Consider the following 7,290-nt stretch of genomic DNA (forward strand, 5'->3'; position numbering starts at 1 on the left):
CTTTTCCTATGACTCAATGGAAGTTTATCTGCCATTTACCAATGGCCTGGGATATTTTCAATATGAGCTTGTTAAGATACAACGTACAACAACAGAATCGTTTCAACTAAAGAGTATTAAAAGCCTGGGCACATGAACTGGTAATGTCTGGCATGACATGAGGGTGTGTAAAAGGATTATGAAATTGTCAGTTAATCAGAATTAGTCTTCACCTGTCATTCAACTTTAGGCAAGAGTTCTGTGACAGGTAGGCCATGGTTACAGACAATATTGTGAATAGCAGAAGAGAAAAAGACAGGAAACATTAATTGGCTGGAGGCCACTGAACGAGTGGATTCCTATGTATTGGGATGGTGAATTATGCTTTGTACAAATACATGGGCATAGCGCCCTATTTCCTGTGCTACACTGCGATCTCTCTTCTCTTCTGGCCCCAGGCTCCTCAGCAGTCACAGGTTTCGGTGCAGACATGGCCAAGTCTAAGAACCACACCACACCCAACCAGTCCCAAAAATGGCACAGAAATGGCATCAAGAAACCCGATCACAAAGATATGGATCTCTCAAGGAAGTGGACCCCAAGTTCCTGAGGAACATGTGCTTTGCCAAGAAGCACAATATGAATGGTCCAAAGAAGATGCAAGTCAAGAATGCCAAGGCTATGAGTGCGCAATCGGAGGCCTTCAAGGCTCTTATAAAGTCCAAGGAGGTTCAGAAAGTTGTCCCGAAGGGCAGCAGCGGCAAGCTGCCATCTTGCCTACATCGCCCACCCTAAGCTTGGGAAACGTACTCGCACCTTTATCGCCAAGGGCCTCAGGCTTTCTCAGCCACAGGCCAACAAGACCAAGGCCAAGGCTTAGACCAAGACCCAAACCAAGGCCCAGGCCTTAGCTATAGCTCCATTCTTAGTTCTAGCTCCAGCTCAGGCTCCCAAAGATGTCCAGGCTCCCACAAAAGCTCCATAGTAGAGGTCTCTGCCAGTATGAGGACAGAAGGATTGGTGATCCCCGTAATTATGACCACAGTTATCCTTTTAAGGTTCTATGTGGGATAATTGTATTAGGCTTAATTGAAAAGAGTCATTTTATTATTATTATTATTATTTCTTTTTATTAAGGTTTCTGCCATAGGACACATACATTCACTGGCGAGAGAAATAGTGAGAGAAAGTGATTAATCACCCTCTAGGGGAGATGGCCACACCACAATCCCTTATCATCCATTCTCCTTCAGAGATTTTGGGCATATACACTTGCCTAGTGTGTTTCAATCCACCAGGTCTGGAACTTGAAACATGAACTGCCATGTGAAAGTCCAGCACTTGGGAACCAGCAGTTAGTGTAATGGCTATGTCTCTGGATTCCCACGTAGTCGAATGCAGTTCGCGTCCCGGACCCAGTGGCTTAAAACTCACGCCGGGCACGTGTGCGTGCATGCCCAAGATCCCGAGAGGAGAATGGAGGAGAAGGGATTGCGGCGTGACCACCCCCCTGGGGGGATTTCTCGCTTTCTGTCTCTATGTCTCTCTCTCTCTGTCTGTCTGGCGAGCACACGCGCCCTATAGCGAAAACCTCTCCAAAAAAAAAAAAAAGAAAGTCCAGCACTTAACCATTATGCCACCTGCTGATCTCAAGGGTCCTTATTCTTTATAATTAAAAAGAAAAAAATCATTACAGGGGCCGGCTGGTGGCATGGTTAAGGGCACTGGATTTCGACATGACCGACTGTGGTTTGAGTCTCAGACCTGGCTGTTTGTTTTCTCACTTTCCTTCTTTTTCTCTTTCGCTCTCGCTCTCACACTGTTCCTCTCTGGTCAAATTAAAATAAATAAATAAAGTTAAATGAAATAATTCTTTGATTAAAATAATTGCAAACCTAAAAAGCCAGAGAAAAGAGTGATATTATTAACATAAACATTTTAATAAGTAAAATATTAAGAATTAAAGACATTTAAAGCTGGACGGAGTTCTAAAGATCATCTCGGGTTGAGTCCTCTTGTTGGAGATGATCCAGCAGGCAACCCAGAGAGTGACTTGTCCAAGGTCATCCTAGGGAATGAGCTGTAGTACTGAGAGTTAGACTGAGAGTTACACAGACCAAACATTGCTGGGAGAAATAGCCGAAGAAGTAAGGTATTTGGGTGGATAATCATCCTGTGAGTTTTTAATCTTAGTAGGATTTTTAATTTGGGAAACTTTTACAATAACTCTTTATCCTTCTACTCGTTCAAAATGTGAAGAGTTGATTTTGGTGTGTCCAACAATGGCCTATTTCACATGAACTGCTGGAGAGTACAGATCTGCCTTCTTTGTCATAGCCTGGGTGCTCATCACCCCCATACAGAACCATGTTTAAAAGTGTCTGTGTTGACAACAAGGCACTCAAAGAAGAAGCTAAAATGAGTATGGTCACAGATATTTGGGGCCATTTGGGTTGGTGTTTTTACTTTCAGGCATTTCTGTTGATGAGTTATGTAGAGATCTTAATCTCTCCTGAGCACGCAGGGCACAATGTCCAGCACCAAAGCTCCACTTTACCAATCATTTCACCATCAGCCTGAGCAGCTCTAACACATCGACAACCAGTGCAAGTGCATTTGCTTTATTTTAAGGTAGAATATTTATTTTGGATAATGGATTATTAAATAGATATGTATCATTTATCTCTGCAAGTCTTTTTATTGAGAATGATTTATAGCACATCAACAGCTATTGCAAATGCATTTGCTCTCTTTTGAGGGCTGCTCATTTTATTATGAATGGCTTACTGAGCAGGAAGAAGCCAATTGCAGAGAATCTTTCTCCCGGCTGTGATATTTTACAAGAGTTGCCGTATATTTTGTAAGTTACTTATAAATCTCTTTTTGGCAAAATAGTCTGAAACCCAATTAATGTTCCAATTCTAGGGGGCCATTCTGGGAAAGAGAATACCCATAAATATATTTCTGAAATCTGACTCCTTTACATTAAATGGTAGCAGTATACCCCGATACAAGGAGACTTTGATTTCTCACCTGGAATGTCAGTATAAATTAGAATACTTATTTATTAGAATTTGGGTGACATTAAGGAAGTTTCACAGCTGAGAATGTGAAGAAAAGTACACCTTTAGCTCATCTGACTTTTCTGTTATTGCTGCCCAGAGAAGTCATATTGTTTGCATTCAAGTAAATGAGTTTGCTATGTGTGAAAAATACAGAAATGGGTGTGAAATGGAACCTTGAGGATAATTATTTAGATTGTCTTAAAAAAAATAACTTGGCTATTAAGAGTAGCTTTAGACTGAAATGTACATCTAGCTGAGAAATACGGATACTTGGCTACAGTATAATACTGTCAGATTTTTAATTTCAGGAACGGTAAACACTGCCAAGTTTTGAAGGTCTGCATCAAGGATACTGACATAATTTTCAAAGTCACAGTAATACAGCGGCACCTCCCCTCAACATAAAACCCAGGGGGTTGACACCAGCACATCTCCCTAATCTACCCCGTGCATAACAATGTCACCACCGTGCCCTCTCGAGTATTTGCAACTGCACCCACAGACGTGCATTTTGCAAATGGCGTGGGGGGTGATGTATTTTACTGCTGATACTGTTTCACCTATATTTGGTTGCACCGACATGGCAAACCCCGCGGCCAATTGTCCTTATTATAGCCCCTGTGTATTTCTCCCCAGCACACTTGCACAGGGGGAAGATGGGAGCATGGAGCGTACTTAACTGCCAAGCTGAATGGCTCTGTAATGTAGCTTCAGTGTGGCATAAATTAAGCTGTCATTTTTTTGGCAGCAAGTGCAGAGAGGCGATTTTCCTGTACTGTAACATTTGAAACAACAATTTTCTGGCTCCAGTACTGACTGACAGTTCTGTGTGATACATTCTCAACGTGTGTGCTTCAGGGCTGCAGCTGGAAACTGCCTTTAGGGCAAGGTATTGTCTCTATTAGCAAATCCTGGCTGCAGTTGCCCTAATGCAGGCAGTCGTTTCCTGAGTCCTTCTGCTGCCACTCAGCCCAAGAAGTTGCTACTAGGCCAAAAAAAAAAAAAAAAAAAAAAAGGCACTGGGGACCTATCAGCCTGAACAAGGGCTTTAAATAGGTTTCTTGTATGCAAAATGGTCTTTTATCATGAAAATTGGATTGTATGTTCTCACGTGGCTGGCTCTAACTGTACAAAGATTTTCGTGAATAGGGAGATTTCCGTGTGTTTGGTTCAAGTTTTCTGGGTAGAAAGCACTGGGGGATGCTCCGGGGGCTTCCAGATGTGGGCTGGGCTGTTCCAACCACTCCATTTCCTGTGCTGCAGGTTAACTACAGTAGAGAAGTAGAATGTCCATACAATTCTGTGACAGGAGGTTCTCTGGAGGATCACAGCAAGCTGCACTTTCTTTAAATGTCCTGTCTTTTTCCCCTTTCTCTCCCTTATCGCCACAGGTGACTATAAAGCAATATGGGCACACACAATTTTTTTTTTTTTAATGATAAAGAGCATATGCATTCACACACAAGATAGATAGGTGGGGGGAGGGGGGAGCAAGAATGAGAGAGAAGCAGCATTGCCAGGGTCTTGTCCCACACAAGATCCCCCTTCTCCAATCCTCCAGCTCCTCAGGATCCTGGGCATCCAATGTATGGTCCCGGAGTGCTTTCAAGCTGGAGCCAGCCATATGGCTTCCAGCTTGTGGGGCACTTGCATTACTGTTATGTTGCAGTGGTCGGGCGCCAACTATCTTGACTATGTATAAAGGGAAGAAAAGGTTACCTTGAAAGCAGTCAAAAGAATAAAGCTGTAATCACATCAGTCAGGATAAAGTAGGGAGAAATAAGTTATGTTAACCCGAAACTCGCAACCAGGGTTGTGGCTGGTGTTCTTAGAAGGATGAGGTTGCTCCTCAGATCAGAGCCAAGGGTTTTAGGAGTTCACAGTTAGGCAAGACTGCCCTGAAACCCACTCTAGAGCGGGTCACAATCATATCTGAAGAGTTCTTGGGACCAGCAGTTAGCGTAATGGCTATGTTGCTGGACTCCCATGTAGTCGATCGTGCGTGCTTGCCCAAGATCCCGAGAGGAGAATGGAGGAGAAGGGATTGCAGCGTAGCCATCCCCCCTGGGGGGTGATTTCTCCCTTTTTGTCTGTCTGTCTCTGTCTTTCTGGCGCACACACCCTATAGTGAAAATCTCTCAAAAAAAAAAAAAAAGAGTTCTTCAAGGAAGAATCAGTCACTTCTCTGAGTCACTTGCCCAGTAACTTGTTCACAGCCAGGTTTCTTCTTATATAGAACGTAAGTCTTTTTCTCTGTCAGTTCCCCGTTACTCTGTTTGCAGTTGTCATCGGAGAAAATAGACAACATGTCAGTCTTCACAAAATAAATGTAAAGGTAGTATATCCTCAGTTTCAAGTATCTTAGTTTCCATATTTTCCACGTTGGTTTTTTGAAACCTTCATTTATTGTTTTAGCCAGTAAACACACAGGTCAAGTACTGTCCTAGGGCCACCGAGATCAACTACAAATTAAAGTTCTGGCCCCCCATTGGTGACGAGAGCATACATTTACCGCCCAACCTGTTTCTCACTAGTTCCAGGCTCATCCCTGGGAGAGCCAGCCCCCTTTGTTCTTACTTGCTGTTACTCTGACTTCCATGTCACGGCTCCAGTGGCTTTATCTATGGGATATGACGCTACCACATACTGCTCTTCCTGATGAACTCTCAAGTCAGACAACCAACCTTCCCCGACAAAACCTGAAGCCTGCTAGAGGCTCTCAATCTCATGCATACATCTTTTTGAGAGTGTAATTGCCTTTTTTTTCTGTAGAGGTTTTTGTTATAGGGCGTGTGCACTAGCCAGGAAGACAGAGACAGAGAGACAGAAAGCGAGAAATCACCGCTCAGGGAAGATGGCCACACCACAATCCCTTCTCCTCCATTCTCCTCTCAGGATTTTGGGCATGCACACACACGCGCCTGGAGTGAGTTTTAAGCCACCGGGTCCAGGATGTGAACCGCGGCCGACCACGTGGGAGTCCAACGACATAGCCATTACGCTAACTGCTGGTCCCAGAGTTTAATTGCCTTTTACTAGCCTATACTAAAGCTACACTTTAGATCATTAAGTTGAAGATGATATTTTCCTCTGTAATATTGCCACAAAACCTGGTATCTAACAGATATCTTAAACATACTTAAGTAAATGATAAATTGATTTATGATTATTATCCTCAAGATACATCTGCAAATTACAAATCCCCGATAACAGAAAAAAAAATAATCTGATAATGACTCTCCCCCACCCACCTTGGGTGGTGGGTAGAATTACTATAAACATCATTTATTTGTAGTTTATTTCTTTTATGATAGCCTATCAAAATCCATTTTTTACCATTGTTTCAAGTTCCTACATTGCTAGTCCTTGCTCAGCCCATGATCAACTAACTTCTAAATGTTTTCCTGCTGTGCATAATATTCTACCATTGTCTAAAGCTTATTTCTGCAATTTGCTAAGCTATGATCATCCATATTGAATTTTCATTCAGCTTACTTGAAGCTACATTACAAGCTTGTCAAAACCATTTTAGATTCTCAGCTAGATTTGAAGATCCTATGTTTTTTCTGCCCTGTGAAAGACTAAGACAAGGATAATATATATGAAAGAAGATCCAAAACAAAAAATGAGTAAAATACCCCTCAGGTTCTGAACTCAGGCTCTAGCGACACTGAATTTTGCTATCTGGCTAGAGAGGGTAGAAGCCTAGGTTCTAGGCTTAGTTCCGCATTTACTAGCTGTGTGACTCTGAGTAAGTCATATAAACATTTTTTGACCCGGTAATACTATACTACTTATAGGATTTTTGTGCAATTTTAGATCTGTGATGATGCATATTTAAAATAACTGGAAGTTAAGAAAAATTAGGTGAGAGTATTTTTTTTTTTATTCTTGATTCTTCAACAACCATACTGATTTTTTTTTTTTTTTTTGCTATAGGGCACATGCGCTCACCAGAAAGACAGAGACAGAGAGACAGAAAGAGAGAAATCACCCCCCGGGGGAATGGCTACACTGCAATCCCTTCTTCCTTCTTTCTCCTCTTGGGATCTTGGGCACGCACGCACATGCGCCCAGCATGAGTTTAAACCACCGGGTCCAGAACTCAAACTGTGGTCAACTACATGGGAGTCCAGTGACATAGCCATTACACTAACTGCTGGTCCCTTCCAACCATACTGATTTACAACCAGTAAAAAGTTAGTAGGCTAGTGCTCCACCTATTTTTCTATCTCCTCCTTCTCCT

At 42.5% G+C, this 7,290-nt stretch overlaps 1 pseudogene; it reads left to right on the plus strand.

The window, feature by feature from the left end:
• Nucleotides 1-469: 469 nt before the first annotated feature.
• On the plus strand, nucleotides 470-964 carry LOC102470182 (60S ribosomal protein L29 pseudogene; annotated as a pseudogene).
• Nucleotides 965-7,290: the final 6,326 nt, after the last annotated feature.

The sequence above is a fragment of the Tupaia chinensis genome, unplaced genomic scaffold (assembly GCF_000334495.1).
Source record: "Tupaia chinensis unplaced genomic scaffold, TupChi_1.0 Scaffold000410_1, whole genome shotgun sequence".
Classification (NCBI taxonomy): Eukaryota; Metazoa; Chordata; class Mammalia; order Scandentia; family Tupaiidae; genus Tupaia; species Tupaia belangeri.